General features: G+C 43.4%; 1 protein-coding gene and 1 pseudogene across 6 annotated transcripts in view; one reads left to right on the top strand and one right to left on the bottom strand.

The window, feature by feature from the left end:
- The window catches only part of CGNL1 (cingulin like 1), a 186,327-nt gene that overhangs the window by 124,100 nt on the left and 37,091 nt on the right, over positions 1–25,136 (bottom strand). The window lies entirely within an intron of this gene.
- LOC140622597 (sperm-associated antigen 7 pseudogene) lies at positions 4,859–7,791 on the top strand (annotated as a pseudogene).

Here is a 25,136-nt window from a genome sequence, read left to right as displayed (position 1 = left end):
TGCCTCTCCTCCAGCTCATGCTCTCTCTTACTTTCTCTCTCAAAACAATAAATAGAATTAAAAAAAAAAAAAACTTGCAAACTGCATCTTGTGGAGGGGAGAATGAGCATGTGGAAAGCTGGACAAACACTGAAACTATACCTTCCCCAGAGAACACAGCATGGGGGCAGAGTTTAAATGGGGCGTCAAACAAAACCTATTCACCAGTGTTGCTTATGGACGACAGAACTCTGGCCCCTTCCTCCTCCATCTCAGAGCCAAAGAGCTCTCCTAGAGAGAAACATTAATTGAATGAAAAACAGAGGAGCCGTGTTAGTCAAAGAACAGGAGAAATAAAACAGAAGAAAACAGAGAAATAAAAAGAGATTGAGAGCAAGGAAGAAATAGTGAAAAATGAGAGATAAGAGGAAACCAATTATACGGAATAAGATATTAATTAAACTTGCTTGGCCACAGGAAGCCACAGTGACAGGAAGCGCAGACCAGGGTATCATTTGGGCTGAACAGAAGGAGTGGCCAAGTTAAAGCCCCATTTAAAACATTCCTTAATAAGCACCACCTGAGGGACGCCTGGGTGGCTCAGTGGTTGGGCCTCTGCCTTCAGCTCAGGGCCCGATCTGAGAATCTCAGGATCGAGTCCCACATTGGGGTCCCTGCAGGGAGCCTGCTTCTCCCCCTGCCTATGTCTCTGCCTCTCTCTCTGTGTCTCTCATGAATAAATAAATAAAATCTTTATAAAAAAAATTAAATGGCACCTGAGGACTCAGCTGCCCAGCCACGCTCTTCACAGCTGCTCCCTTCTTATAAATGCTTGTCCCTCTGAGACTATCCCTGAGATCTCAGACACCTGGGACTGTCACCTGCCAGAGCCAGACTATCACCACCATGCTTTGATCTGGACCCAGTGCTGCCAAAGACCTAAGCCACACAGTCAAAGACCATATCTGCCAGGCAGTGACACAGATCCAATCCCAAGGCCCACCAGACACCCCGGCGACATCTCCCTAGACCCTCTTCCAGCTTCCTCCACAGGAGCTATATTTTTTATTTTAAATTAATGTCCGCCTCCTCTATGAGACTGCAAGAGACATGAAAACGAGGGCTATATTGGGTTTTGCTCACCATTTTACCCCATTCCCTGTTCTGTTGTGTCAATTGCTCCAGAAGATTCTTCACTATGCCCTTGCCCCAAACCATACACCTAGTAGGTGATAGACATGGGATTTATACCCTGAAGCCTGTGCTCTGAATCACTAAAACCACAGAAACCAAGGAAACACAGGCAATGTGTTGAGAGTTTAGGGGCCAAACAGACTGGACGATGGGTCATGCCTAACAAAATTCAGTTTAACAGAGAGAATCAAAGGCTCTGAAGAAACCGACTGTTTGACTCCACGATGGCTAAGGCACAGAAGCAAATCTTGTTTTTTGTGTGTGTTTTGTTTCGTTTTGTTTTGTTTTTGCAAATCTTGTTTTTTAAGGAAAAAAAAAGAGTCGGGGCATCATAGCTGATAACAAGCTCACCGTGAGACAGAGGATGGTCAATGAGCACAATGATCTCTGGGAATTATACATCCAGGTTCAGCAGGGCAGTAACATTGTAGACTCCCCTGAAACCAAGAACAGCTACCAACTATTTCAGAAGTGTGTCTTCCTCCCCAAGCACACAGCCTCAGGGGAACATGTAGGGAGTCCCAAGGACAAAAGAGCCCAGTAATCACATTAGCCAAATGAACCCTGCTGATTGGTGTGTTAGATCCCTCTCCCTGATAAGTTAGGGAGCCCCCTCTCCTTGGGGTGGATCAGCAAGAGTCTGGCTTGGGCAGACAGGATGATTTCAGGACCGAGAAGCTAAAAGCAGGCACTGGGCACAGGGGAGGAGTACAAGGCTGAGAACAGGATAAACTGTCTCCAAACATAAATACCAGAAGGGCTGCCATGTGAAAAGGGATTAGACTTTCTCTGCGTGGCTCCAAAGGTTAGAACGAGGAATAATGACTAAATGGGCCAGGGACACAAATTCAATCTAAGGCTGGGAAAGTCTTCTAACAGTTAGAGATGCCTAATGATAAAATTAGGCTGTTCTGGGAGACAGTGAGATCCCCATCAGTGGAGGAAGGCAAATAGGGCGGGGCTGCCTATTCATTCACAGGCAGGATTGAGAAGGAACTCCAGCCTCAGCCCCTCAGCAAGGGCAGGTTCTTCCAAATCTGAGAAGCAATGATCTCATCTCCTATTTACTCAGTGACAACTATCCACTTACATATACAGAGAAAATATCAACATGATCACACAAAAATAAGAAGGAAGTACAGCAGGGAACAGTCTAGGACAAAAGAGGGTAAGAGGACAACCAAAGGGTAAAGTTTTCTCCAGATCTTATTCTGCATTTTTATCTGAACACTGACTTGAAAATAGCAGTCCCTATGGGATGCCTGGGTGGCTCAGTGGTTGAGGAGCTGCCTTCCGCTCAGGGGTGATCCCAGGGTCCTGGGATCAAGTCCCGCACTGGACTCCCCACAGGGAGCCTGCTTCTCCCTCTGCCTATGTTTCTGCCTCTCTCTCTCTCTCTCTCTCTCTCTGCCTCTCATGAATAAGTAAAATCTTGAAAGAAAAGAAAAGAAAAGAAAAGAAAAGAAAAGAAAAGAAGAAAAGAAAAGAAAAGAAAAGAAAAGAAAAGAAAAGAAAAGAAAAGAAAAGAAAAGAAAAGAAAAGAAAAGAAAAGAAAAGAAAAGATCCCTTGACCAAAGGGAAGCTGCCCCTGCCTGCAGCTGGGGTGTGGGTGTTGGACCACCAACACATGCACCGCTGAGGCACTCCAGCCTGGATTGGAAGTGAAGGAGAATTACTTCAGGCACTTCCTTGACATCAGGCGTATCCCCAAATCCTCATCATCAGTTGGCTGCCCTCTTGACAGAGGAAGGAAGTCAAAGGAAAACTGAGGACATCACATTAAAAGGCTATGAGCATCAAGGGGCCACTGACAGCGAACACAGGAAAAATATGAGCCTTGATGGACTTTTCAAAGAAGCACTTGGCACTCAGAGTTTGCAGTATCTGTTCTTGCAGTACTAAGAGAGAGGTGGAACCCAGCATGAAGACTCCTCTCGGGAAAGTACTGCAAGATACTAAGAAACTCCCTATAGAAGCTGAGTCAAAGGCCAATAAAATCATTCTCATCAAAGAAGAGAATGGAAAAAAAAAAGGCGTGAAAGCTGCTCAGGCCATGGCAGGGAGGCCGGAAAAGCCCAACTGTAAGCTCCCTGAGGACAAGGACGGCAGGTGTCTCGCCTTCCCAAACCACAGAGAGCACAGCTGGGGTAAGAAGGAACCCGTGAACGAATGCCCAGGCAGCACTGAGTGAGGCCACAGAGGGCGAAGACACAGACTGCAGACAGCCCAAGAGGACTCTAGATTCTACTAAACAGTCAGAAACCGGCTCCTATCAGAAAAACCTGAAAGTACAGATGGAGCACCTGCCTATGGCACACTTCTGTAATATTTTGACATCAAGAAAAACATTGCCAATGGCACCATGCAATATGGTATAAATTTGACACACATATTAGTAAACTCTTTCAACTCCTTTTTTTTTTTTCACATGGTCTTTGTGGTACAGAGCTGATTTGTGTTCTCTAAGCTGTTCTAGCTTATTTTCAGGCTCCTGTATCAAAAACAAAACTACTGATGTCTTATTATTTTCAGGTAAATCTGATTTTATCCACTGAAACTGAAATGACACAAACATGATAAACTTCACTCTTAGTAAAAAAAAAAAAAAAAGAAAAAAAGGAGGGAACGCCTGGGTGGCTCAGCGGTTGAGCCTTCAGCTCAGGGCGTGACCCTGGAGTGCGGGGATTGAGTCCCACATCAGGTTCCCTGCATGGAGCCTGCTTCTCCCTCTGCCTCTCTCTGTGTGCCTCTCATGAATAAATACATGAAAAGAAGAAAAAGAAAGAAAAGAAAGAAAAGAAAGGAAGAAAGGAAGAAAGGAAAGGAAGAAAGAAAGGAAGAAAGGAAGAATTGCATTTTATCTTTTCAGCAAAGGAGAAGAGAAAATAAAGCCACACATGTGTATCATGTTTAATACAAAAATTGAAGAGGACCCTCATAAACCATGATAAAATTAGGAAGCAGAGGTTTAATATTTTGAAAAAGCAGTTTTGCTAGGTTCTATTTTTGGTTTTTGCAGGTCTTTAACAAATAATATAGCAACAGATATATTTGGATTATATCTATTTTTTCCTCTCTCATTCATTATTATTTTTTTCTAAAGATTATTTATTTATTCATGAGAGACACAGAGAGAGAGAGGCAGAGACACAGGCAGAGGGAGAAGCAGGCTCCATGCAGGGAGCCCGACGTGGGATTCGATCCCGGGACCCCAGGATCACACCCCGGGCCAAAGGCAGGCGCTAAACCTCTGAGCCACCCAGGGATCCCCTCAGTCATTATTATGAGCCTTTTCATGGTCCAATGCTCCCATCCCAAGGCACACATATGCATACACACACACACACACACACACACACTGGCATTATGCAGACATGATCAAAAAGAGAGAGAAGATGATGCCAAGACCCCCAAATCCCCTTCCATCTACTGACCAAACCAGCTGCAGGTAGTAGAAGAGAAAAAAGATGGCTATCTGCCCAAGGGACCAAGTGCCATTCAGGTCATAAGCAGAAAGCCAAGGTTCCTGTCCAGTGGTGATAGAGACACGTCCCACATCAACAATGTGGAAAGATCGACGATTTACTGAGTGCTCACTATGGGTCAGGCACTACTTAGGGCACTCTAGCTAGGTTCACATTTAACCTTCCTAACATTCTTGTCAAATAGAATACTGGCTCCCAAGATGGTGGACCTATTGGGCTCCATCCTGAGCTCCATGGAGAAGCCACCCAGCCTCGGTGACCAGGAGTCTCGGCACGAGGCCTGGGAGTAGGCCACCACTTGAAGATATTACAGGATCAAGAGAAACAACAAATAAAAAGATGGAGAAAGAGGTGTCAGATTCTATCCAAGACAGTGGGCAGATCAAGAAAAAGTCAAAAAAAAAAAAAGTCAAAAAAAAAAAAAAAGAAAAAGTCAACGCCAGCAATTGCACTGCTGGGGATTTACCCCAAAGATATAGATGCAATGAAACGCCGGGACACCTGCACCCCGATGTTTCTAGCAGCAATGTCCACAATAGCCAAACTGTGGAAGGAGCCTCGGAGTCCATCGAAAGATGAATGGATAAAGAAGATGTGGTTTATGTATACAATGGAATATTCCTCAGCCATTAGAAACGACAAATACCCACCATTTGCTTCGATGTGGTTGGAACTGGAGGGTATTATGCTGAGTGAAATAAGTCAATCGGAGAAGGACAAACATTATATGGTCTCATTCATTTGGGGAATATAAAAAATAGTGAAAGGGAATAAAGGGGAAAGGAGAAAAAGTGAGTGGGAAATATCAGAAAGGGAGACAGAACATGAGAAACTCCTAACTCTGGGAAATGAACAAGGGGTGGTAGAAAGGGAAGTGGGCGGGGATGACTGGGTGACAGGCACTGAGGGGGGCACTTGATGGGATGAGCACTGGGTGTTATGCTATATGTTGGCAAACTGAACTCCAATTAAAAAAAATATATATGTAAAAAAAAAAAAAAAAAGAAAAAGTCAGCTGATGAACAAGATAGAGAGGAGCATCCAAGACGATACGGTGGAAGTAGCTGGCCTGACATCCTTCTCCTTGAGGGAAGATGATGAGTGTCACTATGTCATGATCTACCATCATGGGGAGGAGTGGGACCTGCAGAAGGCTGAGGAGAAACAGAAGCTGAAGGAGCTGGCCCAGAGGCAAGAGAAGGAGGCAGCCCAGCAGGAGCCAATGGTGATGAGCTCCCTGGTGAATACAAGGACAAGTATAGCCATCTCGTTGGCAATGGGACAGCCAAGGATGTGGCCCACATGCTACAGGCCAATAAGACCTCTGACTGTGTGCTGAAGGCCAACAAGAGACATACAGCTCCATCAAAGAGGCCCTTAATGAGATCCAGGCCAAGAAGTGTTGGTGGCAGAGCCAGGAAGAGTTGCCACCCACCTCCTCTGCACCCTGACCCTTGGACAGGTCAGGGGTGAGGGAAGGACAAGGGTGCTATTAGAACCCATCCTGCAGCCCCACCTCTACACCACCTCCTAACAGCAGTCACTCAGGTAGGGGGAGGCAGGTGTTGGATTTGTCACTGTTAGAGCTCAGATATGGATGTGGTACGTATGCTTGTGTGTGCACGTGTGAGTGTAAATGCTCAGGTGGGTATTTAATGTATATTATTCTTTCTCCTTTGAATTCTTCCCCACGGGGCTGGGATTATTTTACATTCAATAAACGCTGTTTGACAAGCAACCCGCCTCAAGAAAAAAAAAATTGGGGGAAAACTGAAGAACAAGGAGCTTCAGTAATTTGGACAAGGTTATAAGCTAACAGATAATTCTGGATTCTGAGCACATCTGGCCCATCCCACTCCAAGTCCCTGTTTGTCCACTTCACTAGATCATGCTACCACCTGAGCATGTAGTCCTCACATTGCAACCAGGGGATCCCCCCAACTCGGGCATGACTCTACTTCCCTGAAGTGGGGACCTCTTGCTGATCAGGACCCCAAACCATCTTAGCTAAAATACCTCTGGGCTGATGGTTTGCTCTTTCAATCTTCCAGAATGGAGGGAATTATTGCCACCTGCCAAGGTGGTAAAGGGCAACACCCTAACACAGGGCAGGCATACACTAAAGAAGCTCCATCGGGAACTCTTCTATTCCTAATTCTCTTCTAGTAGTTTTGTTTTTCTAAACCAAATGACATTTTATTGGGACTTCTCTACATTTTTCTCCTATTTAGAAAAACAACTCCCTGGTTATACTCAACTTAGAGCCGTGCCTATTCTTGTTGTAGTAGCTTCAGATTATCTAACAGCACTAAAAGGTCCTGGGACCATTTGATCCTTTCTTAAAATTCCTAAGGGAACATCTGCCTTTGGCTCAGGCCACGATCCCAGAGTCCTGGGATGGAGTCCCACATCGGGCTCCCCACAGGGAGCCTGCTTCTCCCTCTGCCTATGTCTCAACTTCTCTGTGTCTCTTATGAATAAATAGAAAAAAGAATTTCCTGACTAAGCACAGGACATGGCATTATTGTCAACCCCACCCTCTCTCAGCAATCTGGAAGCATCCTAGATTCTTCCTCTCCCTTTGGTACCACACCAGTTGGTAATTGCTTCTTGCTGACCCTACCTCTGAGAACATCCCAGCTGTTCTTCTCCGTTCCTGGGCTGGCATCCTGATTTGCGCCTGGTCTTACCTGCACGTCAGCAATAGTTTCCTAAATTCTCTCTCAGCCACCAGTCTTGTTCTCCTCCAATCCATTCTCCACATGACCTTGATCTTTTCAAGTGTGACCTTTCCAATTCGTCCACTTGTGTGTACTTCAGCTTAAAAATCATTAATTGGTTTCTTCCTTTGCACTCCTTAGCATGGTGTACAAGACAAGGCCCCTGATAATCTCGGGCCACCTGAGATGCCCCCATGCAGGACTGAGGGTTCTCGAAAGACACCATGCTCCTTGGCTTCCATGAGCTTGCCTGGCAACCACTATTCTTCTCAGGCCTTACCTTCCCAGACTCCCCTGACCAAGCTTCCCTCTTTTTGTCATCCCTCAACCCTTCCCCAGACCTGTCCTGGTGCTATCTAGGCCCCCCTCACTGCCATGCCCTCTGACTTCTCTACCACCCCATTACAGACTGAGGGCTCCTGGGGGGCAGGGCTGCCTCTCAAACTCCACAATGTTTAATTCCCAATGGCCTTCAGTGAATGCACACAATGGCAGGGAGGTGGAGGCTGAATGACAATCTCAAGAGTGTACCCCTCATGAAGATGGAGCCTAGGAAGGTCCTGTGCTGACTGGTGAGGAAATGCCTACTATAGAAGCTTAGCCCTGGGAGGATGCCCAACCTTTGCTTTGGAGCTTGAAAGTCTCATTTCTGAATAATCAGTTCTGTGAGCCCAAAGGGAACAACTGGACAGTCCTTATTTGAAAAAAGAGATTCACCTCTGAGTGAGGCACGCAGGACAAAGGTCTCCATCAAAGGAATGAGTTCAGCTTATGAATGGATGTGTTCATCATCCCTGACATTTTGAGGCCCCAGAGAAACCCAACTCTGTTTCCTTTTACCAAAATAAACATATAACAGGGTGTGCTCCATCCTCAGTTGCTTTTGGGAAACAACTTCTTGGAATGAACTATTTGCTTTCTGAGAATCCCACCTGCTGTAAGATTTCAGCAGCACACAAATATATAACCAGGCCACTTAGCTGCCACCCCACCCTCTCGGCTCCATGCCTTTTGAAGATACTGAACAGAATAATGATGCTTTCAGATGTGGAACTGTCAGAACCTGTTTTTTGAACTTAAACATTTAAATATCATCAAAAGGAGACCACTGTTTTCAAGAGGCTACATGTTATTCTAATGAGCTTTGTGATAAGAAACCTCATCCACACTAGGCCTACTTTTCAGAATTATTTCCTTGGAGATGTTTTTGGGTGTAAGACTAGAAGCAATTCAGGAAATAAAACAGATGAGAAATCTTCTCCGCCCCCCTCTCACCTCATATTTGCTAAAAACAAAGGAAAAAAATAGACCTGGGCATCGGGTAAGTTACAGCAAGTAAGTCAAGTACTCCCATACATGCTAAAACTTAGCTCTTGCTGCCAAATGTCTTGAACCTCCTCATGTACACAGGAAGCCATTCTGGCCGCCCCCCTCCAAAGAGCAGGGGCAAATGACAAGGCTCTGCCATCAGTAGTCAAATGATCCAACGGCCCAATTCTACCCCGACAGGTACTCGAAAACTCTAGTCAAAAAGACAGATGGGGGGCAGCCCAGGTGGCTCAGGGGTTTAGGGCCACTTTCAGCCCAGGGCGTGATGCTGGAGACCCAGGATTGAGTCCCAGTCAGGCTCCTTGCAAGAAGCCTGCTTCTCCCTCTGCCTGTGTCTCTGTCTCTGTCTCTCTCTCTCATGAATAAATAAAATCTTAAAAAAAAAAAAAAAAAAAAGACAGATGGGGCAGTCCCAGTGGCTCAGTGGCTTAGCGCCACCTTCAGCCCAGGGCCTGAAAGATTAAAAATCGTTAAAGATTTTTAATAAAATCTTTAAAAAAAAAAAAAAAGACAGATGACCCAACCTTCCAAGTGGCCTGTGTACTGTGTAACGACCGGGAGTAAGACAATAATCTCCAGTGTCAATTAGCACAGTAAGTACTGAGTTACTATTTGCGAAGTAGTCAATATTTTGATAGATAAATAAATGCAAGGAAAAGCATTTGTTTCAGAATGTACTCCAAGCACAGCACTATCAAAAACTGACCATTAGCTCAGTATGGAGACTAAAAATGTTCTGGATTTACATAGCACTTACATGCCACTTTCCCACTGTGTTGTCATGGGTTTAGTTGACATTTTTAAGAATTTATTTATTTTATATAGAGAAAGCACGAGTAGGGGGAGCAGGAAAGAAGCAGGCTCCCCAAAAAGAGCAGGGAGCCCAACACGAGGCTCGATCCCAAGACCTGACCTGAGCTAAAGGCATATGCTTAACTGACTGAGTCACCCAGGCACCCCTAATCAACATTTTATTTATTTATTTTGAAGATTTTATTTATCTATTCATGAGAGACAGAGAGAGAGAGAGAGAGAGAGAGAGAGAGAGGCGGAGACAGGAAGAGGAGGAAGCAGGCTCCATGCAAGGAGCCCGATGTGGGACTTGATCCCAGGACCCCAGGATCACGCCCTGGGCTGAAGGCAGTGCTAAACCGCTGAGCCACCGGCTGCCCCCTAATCGACATTTTAAAACACACTTTTAAAACGGGCAGGCATCTGGTCTCCTGCATATTCACTGTAGGCTTGTTGTTCCCACCTTACAGGTCCTGCCTCTGTCATGCCCCTGCTCTTCCATGTCACTAGGCACTGCCACTGGCAATGACTGCAGAACAAGTCCACAGGAAGTCCTGGGCTTTCTGTAATTCCACAGAGAGTTCTAGGCTGTCTACCTCCTTCCTTCTTCCCTTCATTGGCTTCCCATTGCCATCACAACAAATGCCTTAAGATAACCAGCAAAATCCAGCATGTTCTGCACCCCCAACCCTATCACCTCCCAGAATGCTCTCACCTTCCCCACTGCCCCTGCTGCTCCCAGAACACACCGTAGGGTCATAATGTCCCCCTCTCCTGTCTCCTTTTCCCAGTGTTCTTCCCTGATAGCCATGCTCCAGCCTCAACCTCTTGTTGACTATCTCACAGGAAAGACCATCCCCACAAAGTAAGATTCTCCCCAACCCCCACCGTCTTCACAACCCACCTTATCTCACAAAATTGTCCTTCTGAGGGCTTATCACCCGCTGATAAGCCTTTATTTGTGTGTTTATTGGCTTTTCCCCCAGTAGATCTCCCCCACCTGAATACAAGCCACCAGGAGTAGGGTCTTTGCTCTGCTAAGGCTACCACCAAATCTTTAGGGTTAATGTAGGGTCTGATGAAAGACTCCTAACACTGGGAAATGAATAAAGGATAGTGGAAGGGGAGGTGGGCAGGGGGATGGGATGACTGCGTAACGGGCACTGAGGAAGGCACTTGATGGGATGAGCACTGGGTGTTATACTATATGTTGGCAAATCGAACTTCAATAAAATGTATATGAATGTAGGGTCTGGCACATGGATGTAAATATGGCATTTGGTAAATATCTGTATTCAATGAATAAAAAGCATTTGTATTAAATGTAAAATGAATCCCCGCAAGGTTAAGTAGGCCCAATGCCTTTTAAGAGCTTTCAGGTCTTCTCAAAACCCTGGGGAATGAGGCAGCCTCTGGGCTGGGGGCAGGGAGTAAGCACAGAAAAAGTCAGATTAATAAACCAGCTTGTCATGGAGCCCCATCCCCTCTCCCCTCCCCCACTTAATGAGTTCACCACCTACCCTGCAAGAGAAAGGAACTGAAGACTGTACAATGCTGCATAAAACAGAGAACCCGGGATCCCTGGGTGGCGCAGCGGTTTGGCGCCTGCCTTTGGCCCAGGGCGCGATCCTGGAGACCCGGAATCGAATCCCACATCGGGCTCCCGGTGCATGGAGCCTGCTTCTCCCTCTGCCTGTGTCTCTGCCTCTCTTTCTCTCTCTGTGACTATCATAAATTAAAAAAATAAATACATAAATAAAATAAAATCCCCAGTTCCTTTAAAAAAAATAATAAAATAAAATAAATAAAACAGAGAACCCAGGAGAGAGTCCAGACAGGAAGATTTAGAAAGGGAAAGCCTTACCTGGGAGCAGGAAAAGCAAAGGTCACATCTCCCAAATCTGAAGCTGGGCCAAATGGCCACAGGAACGTGTGATACACCAGCCTGAGTATGAGAAAGAGGGTCCACCCCCGAGATAGTGCAAGCAGTAAGGCTGATGTCACCACTGACACTGGAGGTCATGGGATGGGCCAAGTGAAAAACAGAGCCATCAATTTCATAACTAATACTGACACAGCACTTGACAGTCTAGAAAGCAGCAACACCACACGACTTTATTGATTCGCATAAAAAGACAGGGAGGTGGGCTGCACAATTTTACAGGCAAGGAAACTGAGGCAGGCAAGGAAACAAAAGACAAGTGATTTCTTGCCTCAGACCACACGGCAAGCACACAGAGGTGGATATTCAGGTGTCTCGGGGCTCCAAGGACTCTCAGCTCTTGTAACCCCTCAAATCCAGATAAGCAATCCCTGAGTCCCCATCAGTGTGATTAACAGGACTTCTTCCACGTTATACTAACAACTATTTATTCAAAAGCAAGATGCCGCTCCTGAAATCTTCCAGGGATTTACTCAATAATCTCTTGACTTGAAAGAAATCTGGTCTTCTCTAAGCCATCCTCGGTGCTTGAATGCTGAAGAGACCAGAGAGAAGTCAGACCAGGCTTCTAAGACCACTCTCTCAGGCTCCGCAAAACACAGCCAAGAGGTAGCAACAGCAGAATTGATTGAACAAAACTGCCCCTGGCAGCATTTCTATGTAAAAATGCACCATCTGCAAAAACTTGCTATAAAGGCCTAGGTTTCCCAAAAAGACCTTCAAAATATCAGTACCATAGCTCTCATAGAAACTTTGTCTCTGAAAATCCAGGACAGGTTCATTGGATTTATTAGAACTGCATTCTTTCCTTGAAAATATCTCACATGCTACTAAAAATGAAAAACCTTTCGTGTTCATAAATCCATGAAGATGCTGTCCGGCTTCTGTCACCAGCTGGTAAATGCAAAATTGAAAAGCAACAAAGGGGGATCTGCCCCGGAGTTTCGAGGCATCCAAAGCCAAGGCCCTCCAAACTGAGGAGGGAGGAGGCTGCAGAGCTCCCAGGTTCTCCTGGGCATGGCGAGTAAGGACAAGCAAAGGGCACCTTGAGAAAGTACCTTGAGGGAAGAGACACGTCCAAGAATCCATTGAAATCAACACCTCACATTGCACTGGAGGGAGATGAGAAGTCAAGGCAGACCGCAGAGCACTGGCCTAAGGCACCCCTGGACAGCAAACCCGTATCAGCTCTGGGTGCCAAGCAGAGCTGTAGGAGCCCCTCTTTCCTCCAGAGAAGCCTCGGAAGGGGAAGGGGTGGGTAACTGGGCTCTGAGCTATGCATCTGTCTTCTAGAAAGGCTGGGGTAACCCACAGCTGTGTCAAAGGCGGCCCCCGGGACAGAGAGGGGTGTCTCTCTAGACACGGACACTAAAACCCACTGGCCATTTTCTCGGGCTATTTCTTTCCTCCTGCGCCACGTCACCTCCATCTATTTAGATTGAGTATTCGCCAGCTTGCCTCCAGCCAGCCAGATGTTGCCTTTCAAGGATTGCGTATTTCTATAATTATTTCCAGGAGAAGCAAACACTCTTGAACAACACTGGGGTTTGCCGTGGAATTCACTTCTTCCCACAAAGGGGTGTGGGTCAGCCTCGGCCCCCCACTCTCAGAGGGCAAACAGTAGGCCGTCCAAATCAACGCAGTCAATGAAACCCATTCTGAAATAAACTCCTTGGTAGCAGTGAAGAGTTCATTTATCTCCTGGCTTTTGCTTTCTGTTATAGGGGTTTTGTTTTTTCTTTTTAACCCCATATTTCTTCGAAAGGAGCTCTCCCTGTTAAGGAAGAGCTTTAAATGCATTGCCATTAGGCCATACTTGCAAAAACAATCTCATTTTCTTAGCAGCAGAATCTTGGCCTAAGCACTGCCAGGAAACCAGCATGTTGTCCTGGGTCCCCGAAGAGGGGCGTGTCAGCCTGGCTGATGAAGCTCAGCATGAGTCAGGGGCAAGTTGGTCTGGCCAAGACCACCTCTGAGGTTGCCACTCAGAAGGCAGATCCCCTTGTCCGTAGCTGGCAATCAGAGCTTCTTAATAGTCACTTTCAAAAGAGTCCCCTAACATCAAGTTCCTGGCAGGCACTGTGGAAAGTACGGCCTCCAAATGATAGCAAAAGATTTCATGGTGGCCTTTGCTGACATCACTTGAAAACCACCTCCAACTTCTTCAGTAGATTCAGAAAACTGCCCGGCCCTTAGATTTTCATTTGAAATAATGCATGTGTGACTGGGCATTTCAAAGGCCTACTATCCACTGACTTGTCAAAATATTTGAGCCTGTGGCACTAAAGCCCTGGACAGAGGAATGGGAACCACTTTTCTAGTGCTCGGGAGGGAATAAACAGAAGGTCCCTCTGAGTAATTTAATCTCACGTAGGAAAGACACAGGACAGAGCAGCTGCATGTTGAATCTGTTAGATACTTATGGAGCACCTACTATGTGCAGAGTCACCTAGAGGTGTGGAGGACATACTGTGAAGTCTCCACACAGCAGAAGCATCAGTTAGGTTAGGTTCAGCTGCTCATGATTGAAAACCCAAAATAACTTTGGCTTAACCAGTAAGAAAGAAGTTTGGAAGTAAGCAATCCAGGGGTGGTATCAGGGCACGTGGTCATTAGGGATTGAGGTTCCTCCTTTCTTTGTGCTCTACTTGCTAAGAGCATAGTTTCCATCTCCACCATTAGCTTGTGATCCAAGATGGCTAATGGATGTCAGCCATTGTGTCCATGTTCCAAGCAGTTGGTAGGAAGATGGAGAAAAAAACGAAAGGATGCATTATCCATAGAAGTCAGTCTCTGGAACCTTCCCATAAGCCGCACACATAACACGTCACCTTTCACTTACTAACACTTAAGTCTCTGGCCCATGGCCAGGTGAAAGGGAGGCTAGGAAACAGAATCTTTTTACTTGGCACATTACTACACCCAAAAAATATCAGGTGTTTTGGTTACCAAAGAAGGAGAGGAGAGATACTGGATATAAAATTAGCAGTCTGTGCCACAGAATCCATAAAAAGAGAATCTGAGGATGAGACAATTTAGACTTCTATTATATTCAGAGAAGAGTTGATAGTAGACAAAAAGAGGTATTGAGGGATGAAGGCTCAAATGATATCCTTCAGGGCAACTAAAATCTGTTACGTTGAAAATGCGTAATAAAACCACTTTTCTGGAACCACCCACCCTTTGGATTGAACATATTTCATGAAACAACAGAACTCAAAGAAATTTCTTCAGCATTCTAGTACTGCGGTGCCACCAAAAGCACTTGGAAGCATTTTTAATGAGTCCCCAAGACCTCTTTTGGAAATTCTGATGGATAGTTTAGAGTTGAGGCCTAACGTTCTGCACTCCTGCACACACACACACACACACACACACACACACACACCAGGTAATTCTTCTGATGGGTAGTCTGATTAAAAACAATGACCAAAAAAAAAAAAAAAAAAACAATGACCATCCATGGGAACCCTGGGTGGCGTAGCAGTTTAGCCGCCTGCCTTTGGCCCAGGGCCCGATCCTGGAGACCCAGGATCGAATCCCACGTGGGGCTCCCAGTGCATCCTGCTTCTCCCTCTGCCTGTGTCTCTGTCTCTCTCTCTCTCTCTCTGTGACTATCATAAATAAATAAATAAAAAATTAAAAAAGAAAAAAAAAACAATGACCATCCAAACCCTTGTTTAAAACATGAAAAAAAAAAATAAAACATGAGAAGACAATTTAAAACAGTCATGTGACTTGCCCCAGGTCCCTATCAGTTGTCAGGCAGAACCAAGCCTAGAATCTCTCTTCACTCATAATTCAGTCCTCTTTTACCCGAAGTCACCTCTCTGAGGAATTTGAATTTTGGCCTCCAAACTCCTGGACACAAATAATCTGACTATCTAGTCGGCCTACTCAGGTCTTCTGACTGAAGGGTCTTAGTTTCCAAGCTAAATCCAATCTCCATCTAAATTATCCTTACCTGGCCACCAATAAATGTGGCAAAAACCAACCGTCTACTGGAATCCCTACCCCTGCAGTCAGACCCAACCCCCTCAAAACCATGTGCTACCATGCATGCCAGCCAACAAGGGAGACCATACAGAGTGATTTAAAAACGGATACGCATGTAAGTTTGTGTACGTGGATGTGTCTATATATCTACATCTATATTGCCCTTCTCTGAGATCTCAAAGACCCAGTGGAAGGAGGTTAGAGGGATTACCCAGCAATAGAGGGCAGAGGCTGGAAAAGATCCATACCTCGGTCAGCATCTGAACGAATCTCTTTCCATGCTAGGGATGCCCCACATATGCAGGAGAGCTGAAGTGAGGCAGAGTCTACCACCAACTGGGAATAAAAAAGCCAAATTCTCCTCTCTGCCCCCATAAGGTGGGTCTGTGTCCCCAGTGTAGCATGGCCCAGGTGGCATGTCCTACTCAGAGTGTGCCTGTGGCCCTACCCACCCAGCTTCCCTTGGTCCTGGACCATTTCCACAGCCTGGTTCCCACATTTCCAGCAATTCCATGAGCCTTACAGTATCTCAGACCCACAAGGGCTAGTTTCTATTACTAACAATTAGGACCCATGATTGACGTCCTGACAAAAACGGAGGCTTCAGTTTCCCAGAAGTTATCCATTTCAGGGTAAGTGGACAACCTGAAATAGCAAGAAGGGAGGCAGGGACTTAAGAAGACCCTCAGGCCAGGCTAGAAAGAGCCACACACAGAGACCACAGGACACAGGAGGGATGTGCTTCTGGTGGAAGACGAGGATTTCCTGGAGTGTCTTCTCTTTCTTCCATTCTTCCCTCCTTTTCCTGGTTGGGTATCTTCTTGTCAAAGAGGCATCCATTTCTCCTCTTTTTTGCCTCTACATTCCAGAAATAAAGGTCTCTCCTTCTGACTACAAACTGAAACTCAAAAATACCTCATCTGACACTTCTGACTCACAATGTGTGCTTTGAAAACACCAGGAAACATGCAGAAACAGCCTTTGATGAGGGTGGGAGAAAAATAAGTGCAAATTGGTATATTTACGGCAGATAATGACAAATTTTAAATGTCTACGTCATCTGGTCCAGCAATTCTACTTCTAATAATTGACCCTAAACAGAAGAATTATACAAACACAATCCTAAACACATAAATACTTGTATACAAAGTATTTATGGTAATAACTTAAATGTCCATTAATTGGAAACTGGCTAAATTTTTATATATCCACATTGTAAAATACCAGAAAGCTATTTTAAAAATGTTAGGGGCACCTGGCTGGCTCAGTTGGTTAAGCATCTGACTCTTGATCTCAGTTCTGATCTTGATCTGAGGATCATAAGTTTGAGCCTCACATTGGAGCCCAAATGTAAACTTAAAAATCAAATGTAATCTTAAAATTAAAAAAAAAAAAAAGTATATACACAGCCAGGTAAAGTATCAAGATATATTGTTTTCAAAATTATCAGAATAACATACATAGTTATAGAGTAGCCGTGTTTCTGTAAAATATATGTTTACAAAGTTACATAAAAATCTTTAAAAAGTTTACCAAATTCTTAAAGAGTAGTTATGCCTAGAGGTGATAAAATAGGGCATTTTTAAAAAATATTTTATTTATTTATTCATAAGAGACACAGAGAGAGAGGCAGAGACACAAGCAGAGGGAGAAGCAGGCCCCATGTGGGGAGCCTGATGCAGGACTCGATCCCAGGACTCCCAGGATCACAACCTGAGTCAAAGACAGACACTCAACCATTGAGTGTCACCCAGGTGCCCAAAAGAGAGCATTTTGAATTTAAATCACACATTTCTGTATTGCTTCCATTTTGGTCACAAACAAGTTGTTGTTATTATTATTGTAACAAACGAAAAATAAATAGAAGCAGAAATGGCCTTTGAGCATGCAGAACAGTGATGCTGGGAAGTCACCATTTCCTCTGTAGGGAACACACAGTCTCAGACCCAGCACCCAACATATAACACAGTTCACCATCAGCTTCCTTCTTTTCTTCTTACACACAACCCTGCACAGTTGGAAGTTACGATCCTTAGCCCAAAGCCAAGCAGAAGCACTGACACAGAAGCGTGAGCTTCTATGAAAGCAAACAAGATGTTACAGAAGGTGACAGAAGAACCACAAAAAAGCAGTCATATGAATGAGAAGCACAGCAATTTCCACAGCTATTTAGTGCAGGAGCAAGGAGACTCATGTACCTAGAGCCTCTAAAGATATCTCCACATGAAAGTAGCCCAAGTGTCTACTGAAAGATGAAAGGATAAAAAAGAGATGGTATAAATACAATGGAATATTACTTGGCCATAAAAAAGGAGGAGATCTTGCCATTTGCAACAACATGGATGGATCTAAAGGATGTAATGCTAAGTGAAATAAGTCAAAGAAAGACAAATACTGGACGATCTCACTCATAGGTGAAATCTAAAAGACAAAAGAAACAAACAAAAAAACAGATTCTAAAATACAGAGAACTAGTGGTTGCCAGAGGAGAGGCGGCAGAGGGACATAGAAGAAATAAAGGTGATGGCAAGTACAAACTTGCAGTTATAAAATAAGTCATGGGGATGAAAAGTGCAGCATAGGGAATACAGTCAACAATATTGTAATAACATACGGTGACAGATGGTTACTGTATCTATGGTGGTATGTACAGAATTGTTGAACTACCACTTTGTACACTTGAAACTAACGTAACATTGTATGTTAACTATACTTCAACAAAAAAAATAAAGTGTAGAAACGATATCTCCACATGATAAATAAGACTAATAGGAATGAAAATGGTAAATTTAATTAGTGTCTAGGTTTTAGTAATTCAGGGAAATGTGTCCCTATTGAATTTCCAATTAAAAAGCTAAATATCGGGACGCCTGCGTGGCTTAGTGGTTGAGCATCTGCCTTCGGCCCAGGGCGTGATCCCAGGATCTGGGATCAAGTCCCACATCGGGCTCCCTGCATGGAGCCTGCTTCTTCTCCCTCTGCCTGTGTCTCTGCCTCTCTCACCCAGTCGGTCTCTCTCATGAATAAATAAATGAATGAATCTTTAAAAAAAAAAAAAAAAAAAGCTAAATATTTAGGGGCATCTGTGTAGTACAGCATCTCCTCTTCGCTCAGGTCCAGGATGGAGCTCCACGGTGGGCTCCCAGCTCAGCGGGGAGCCTACTTCTCCTCCCTCTGTTGCTCCCCCTGCTCCTAATCTCTCTCCCACTCTCTCCAAATAAATTAATAAAATATTAAAAAATAAAATAATATAAAAAGCTAAATATTTAGTCTTACCCCTTAAACTCCAGAAATCAGGAAAATGAACTAATATAAAATATCTAATCATCAAACATGTCCTATAATTAAGCTATTATTTTTATGTTGTATTTTCTGAATAAAGTTTATGAATTCTGGGTTTTGGGGATGCCTGGGTGGCTCAGCGGTTGAGTGCCTGCCTTTGGCTCAAGGCGTGATCCTAGAGTTCCAGGATCGAGTCCCATATCGGGCTCCCTGCATGAAGCCTGCTTCTCCCTCTGCCTGTGTCTTTGCCTCTCTCTCTCTCTGTGTCTCTCATGAATGAATAAATAAAGTCTTTTTAAAAAAATGAATTCTGGGTTTTGTTTCTAAACACCATTAAAGTAAATATTCACTATTCTTTAAAAAATAATTTTTCTGGGGATTCCTAGGTGGCTGAGTGGTTTAATGCCTGCCTTTGGCCCAGGGCCTGATCCTGGAGACCCGGGATCAAGTCCCACGTCGGGCTCCCTGCATAGAGCCTGCTTATCCCTCTGCCTGTGTCTCTGCCTCTCTGTCTCTCTTGAATAAATAAATAAAATCTTAAATAAATAAATAAATAATTTTTCTAACATGAGTATAGTTGACACACATTACATTAGTTTCAGGTGTACAACTTAGCTATTTGACAACTTTATACAAAATTATTATCATTCTTAAAGGTGATTCCCCCACACACACTTGGACTCACATGACAGAATTTTACCATAGGCCTGTCATCCTCAACAGAAAGATTCCATACCCTCTGCTCTTGAGAGAAAACCAAGAGATCTCTACCGATTATCGTGACGATCTAAAGTACATTCAGGATTGTAAGACTGTATGTCCTGCAAATTTTTTTTTCTACTTTACCCTTCCCTCACCAGCGCATTTTTACTGGCAACAAAAATTAGTCCTGGGTCTCTAGGAGATTAAGCATGGCTTCAAAGAACAAGGTTCCCCTTTCCAAACCAATGAAAATTTCAGCCAATAATGTAAATTTTTCAAACACAGACTTTAATTAGGATTTTGAGATTAGATTCAATGTTGAAAAATAACGAGTTGGATTTAATGCATTTGAAGGAAACAGGACAATTGTTAAAATATGCTGCCTATGTGCCAGACTATAAAGTATTCTCCATTCAAAGTTGTTCCTTGTGTGTTAGTGTTCGAGGGGTTAAAGCAATAGGAGTATGTGTACCTTTGCAACTAGGCAAACAACCTGCCAGTTTAATTAAACTCCATTTACACTGGGACATGAGCCCAATTTTCCAACATGTTCTGTTACTAGGTGTGAAATAAGACTTATTTTTCAAACAAGTTGTATGGTAGATGCCTGCCGCGTGGGTTATACTTTCTCATAGCGCACAAGTTCACTCGACGCATACAGCACTTCTCAGCACCGTGCCAGGGCATGGCAGGTACATAAGAAATGCTGGCTTCCTTTCCTTTTTCCTTCTTCCTCCAAATAAAATAGGAAAATTAGGGATCCCTGGGTGGCGCAGCGGTTTGGCGCCTGTCTCTGGCCCAGGGTACGATCCTGGAGACCCGGGATCGAATCCCATGTCGGGCTCCCGGTGCATGGAGCCTGCTTCTCCCTCTGCCTATGTCTCTGCCTCTCTCTCTCTCTCTCTCTCTCTCTCTCTCTCTGTGTGACTATCATAAATAAATAAAAATTAAAAAAAAAAAAAGGAAGGTCTTCCTTTAAAAAAAAAAAGGAAAATCACATATGATGTACACTTAGAATATCATTAGGACTCATTCCTGGGCATTCCATTCATTGCTTTTTTATTTCATTATTCAGGCACTCAAATATCCCCTTTACCGGTATCTTGCTTGCACGAAACAATTCCAGTTTTGTATTTAGCATACATAAGCATACACATATACAGTAGAGAAATGAGAAAATACACCAAAATATTAACACCTGTATATCTTGATGGGAGAACTGAAAACAGTTTTTAATTTTTTATACTTTTCTGATTTTCCAAATGTTTTACAAGCATCAATTGATCCAAAACCAAATTTGATAAAACACAGTCCCACTACACACTCACTAGAGTACTAAAATGGAGATGAAAAAAATAAAAAATAATAAAAGGGAGATGACACACAACACCAAGCATTAACACTGGGGCCCCTAAAACTCACACATGGCTAGGTGGGAATAGAAACTGGTAAAGCCAGGATCCCTAGGTGGCTCAGGGGTTTAGTGCCTGCCTTCTGGCCCAGGGCATGATGCTGGAGTCCCAGAATCGAATCCCATATCGGACTCCTTGCATGGAGCCTGCTTCTCCCTCTGCCTGTGTCTCTGCTTCTCTCTCTGTGTGTCTCTCATGAATAAATAAATAAAAATCTTTAAATAAAATAAAATAAAAAAAGAAAAGAAACTGGTAAAGCCACTTTGGAAAAGTGTTTCATGGTATCAACCACATATATCAAGATCCAGCAATTCTGCTCCTAGATATATAACCAAAGCACCTACATACATAGGGACGCCTGGCTGGCTCAGTTGGTAGATCATGCCACTCTTGATCACCAGGCCATGAGTTCAAGCCCCACGCTGGATGTAGAGATTAGAAGGAAGGAAGGAAGGAGGGAGGGAGGGAAAGAAGGAAAAGGGAAAGGAGAGAGGAAGGGAGGGAGAAAGGGGAGGGAGGAAAGGCATACATATACTCAAGAAGACTTTTAATAACAGCCAAGATATACAAACAACTCAAAAGTCCATCAACAGTCGATATATCAATCACCGAGGTACAGTTGTACAATGAAATACACAAGGAGAAATGTAGCAATATATTTAGTAATGAGAAAGAAGAAATTACTACTAATGCAAACCCACAGATGAATGTCAACATAATGTTGAACGAAGAAGCCAGACACAAAGGAGTACACTCTATATGATTATGATTCCATTTTTATGAAGTTCAAGAAGAGTCAAAATTTACCTACAATGAAAAAAAAATTTTACCTATAGTGAGAAAAGCAGGACAGTAGTTATCTTTGTTGAGGTATGATGACTGGGAAGAAGTGAAAACTTCTACTAAACACTATACAGTTATGATTGTTCTACTTTTCTACCTTAAAAAAACTAAACCAACTGGGTTTGCAACAAAGTTCTAACCACTTACTAACTATATGGCCCCAGGCAAACTCTTCACCTCTTTAAGTTGTTGTGTTTACATGTGCAAATAGGGACAGACACAAAAACATCACCTACTCGGTGGTAACTTGATGGGAATGGAAGCAGGCAAGGCATGCACAGGTGAGGCCCTGGTACCCAACAACCATAGCAGGGGCAACCTTCTCCTGAGGTCTCACTAGGTGTCAGATCCTGCTCTTCGCTTTAAGCCTTTTTTTTTTTTTAAGATTGTTATTTATTTGAAGAGAGAATGCACAAGCAGAGGGGGAAGGGACAGAGGGGGAGAGGGAAAAGCAGGCTCCCCACAGGGCAGGGAGCCTTATGAGGGGCTCAATCCCCAATCCCTGATCCCTGATCCCCTGACCCTGGGATCGTGACCTGAGCCAAAGGAATATGCTTAACCCACCCTGACGCCCCTCTTAGCTTTAAGCTTTTAATCACTTTGCAGTACTATCTCCCTCAGTGGGAGCTCCTTATCTATCATCACTCCAGACCAGAAGCCCAGGCTGGGACCTGGGCATTCAGAAGTTGTCTGTGTAGAATGCCAAACACAGCATTTATTTGAAGAAGAGTGAATCACTAGTTTCGCTGCTGCTGAGGTTTCAAAAGAAAGTGGCAGGAGTCACACATCAGGACTAAATACAGACCATTGAAGAGAAAAATGACAGCAGCTTCTGAAAGCAGCTACTGCTTCCGGCAGGAGCAGGAGGAGAAGGAATATTTTCTTCCAGGGGAATAATTCATTTTAAATTGAGGAGTCATTTGGGAACGGAAAGAGCTCATCTTTCTTCCCTAAGGAAAGAAGAGACAAGTAACTCTCTGTAAAGTTTTTCATGTTGACTAGCTAATTTACTGTCCTTTGATGTATGTCAGATTCACAACTAAAGTAATTTATAAAGTATATGCTTACCGTATAAAGCAACGTAAAATGTTGATCACGAAGCAAGGGACTGAGATTACATAAAATTATTTGTTAAATGAAACACTATGGACACCAATAGAAAAGTCTCCAATTTACAAGATTAACTGTAGACTTAAGGATGTCTCAAATTTCATGAATTTTTGCTTCAATTAATTTTTAATTTGCTTTCAACTAAGGAAAGACAGACTACCTGGTTTTGAACCTAGTCCCACTATTTACTAACTGCATCACCTTGGGCAAGTTACTTAATTTCTCTATGCCTGTTTCCTCAACTGTAAAAATGGGATGATAATAGGGTTATTAGAAGGACTAAGTGAATTAATAGGCATGAAGTGCTTAAAACAGTGCCAAATGCTATCAAATACCACAGAAGTGTTACTATCATTAATTTTTATATTTTCTGATGTCAATGCAGATTTCATCTAAAATTATCAAATTTAGCGGTGCCGGGCTTAGTCGGTAGAGCATGCAACTCTTGATCTCAGGGTCATGAGTTTGAGCCCATGCTGGGTGTAGAGATTACTTAAGTAAGTAAGCAAGCAAGCAAGCAAATAAATAAATAAATAAGTAAATAAATAAATAAATAAAATTGTCAAATTTAATCACAGAATTTGCAGATCTAGGGTAGACTGTCTGAAAACCAGAGGAGGATGTATACTAAGATTATGTGAAGTAAGCATAAACATTTGGGTTTACAGGTATACCATGCACACATACAAAGTCTTCCTCCCTCCCTCCCTGCTTTCCCCCTCTTGTATCATTCTTCCCTCTCCTCCACCTCCTCCTTTCTTTCTTTCCTTCCTCCCTCTCTCTCTCAGAAGTAATTTAAATCAGGTCCACTCTAGGACATAATGTACCAATGACCTCAGTATCTTTTGATCCCAACAAAGACGTGAAATATTACTCTTCTTCCAAATATTTCTAAGGACCCATTACAAAAACACACACTGAGAAGGTATACTCACTTCTTTTATTTCAAAAGCATGCTGGAAATTTCCAAAGCACATTGGAGCCACAAAGTTGATGGTGTTCAAACACGGACTCCTTTCAATCTTAGCAGAAAAGGCCCACTAAAATTTTACATTTTCCTCCAATTGTGAGCACAGAAAGCTTTTCATTTTATTCCAAAGGAAATGATCTTACCACAGCTCAACGGTATCTTTATTGTCTGAATAAAGTGGGCATCCGGTGGCCATTACAGAGAGCTAAATGCTCAAACCCAAGGGTATAAAAGTTAAAAAGCAACTTAATGGAAATGTCAGTTACAACATTCTTTCTTTGATTTACAAGAATCAAAATCAGAGAGAGCCCTCAAGCAAAAGAATTATGAAGAATATCAGCGCAACATAATGGTAGCACTCTACCGCCCTTTCTTCCTGGCCTGTCCAATATAAAGACTTTTCAGTAATCGTATGCCTTTTCTTCTCCACATGGTAGAGAATTCTACTTGAAAATACTTCTACATGTAATTCTTTCATTTCACCAACAAGTACATTCACACTTTTCTACTAATACTGGCCAATCAAATAGAAAATCCCTCTCTTACTAGATTATCTGGTTTCTTCCTATTATCAGAGTCATATAATTAATTTTCTGATTTATTAGTATGGAGTACCAAAGAGCCTTATTTTGCTCAAAAAAATAATCGCTCAGTCTAGGCCATCCAGATACATCTCCACTGAAACCACAACTACAAACACAGCTAACACGGGATGGCAATTCCTGACTTTACCCTACACTTATTTGTAAAAACCTTATTCAGCTTTATTATTTAGAACCTGGTAGAGTAGGCTTCAGTTTGAGATGGATGATGAATAGAAAGTTGCATACTCAGATTGATTTTTAGCAATGAATTAGATTCTGGGAGCTCAAGGAAATAGGAGGAAACAGAAGCCATATTTTATTTGCAAAATGAATTTCCAGCAGAATCGACTTTCTTGCTGACTTGAGCTGCTAAGCTGGGCTTTGGCACTTCATAAAGTTGCTTTGGGTCTTGATCTAAATATTCATTCATTCTTCAAATGTATGTTTGATTCTACTATTTGTAAGACAATATCAAGGGAGATGTTTCTTGTTTGTTTGTTTTTTTAATGACCCTGTTTCACTCCTGGAACAACTTCCCTTCAGGTCAATCATACACAGCCAAATGGCACTCCCATCCCCTCATAATGTCCACGTTAGGATCCTCGTTTCCTATCCTTAAGCTCCTGCATACACTAATGCATGATCCCAGGGTCCTGGGATCAAGGGGTCCTGGGATCACATTGTGCATTGGGCTCCCTATGGGGAGCCTGCTTCTCCTTCTGCCTAGGTCTCTGCCTCTCTCTCTGTGTCTCTCACTTGAAAAGGAGAGAGAGAGAGAGAGGGGAAGCTAGGAAGC

This window comes from Canis lupus, chromosome 32 (assembly GCF_048164855.1).
Source record: "Canis lupus baileyi chromosome 32, mCanLup2.hap1, whole genome shotgun sequence".
Classification (NCBI taxonomy): domain Eukaryota; kingdom Metazoa; phylum Chordata; class Mammalia; order Carnivora; family Canidae; genus Canis; species Canis lupus.
This window is presented reverse-complemented; position numbering and strand designations above follow the sequence as displayed.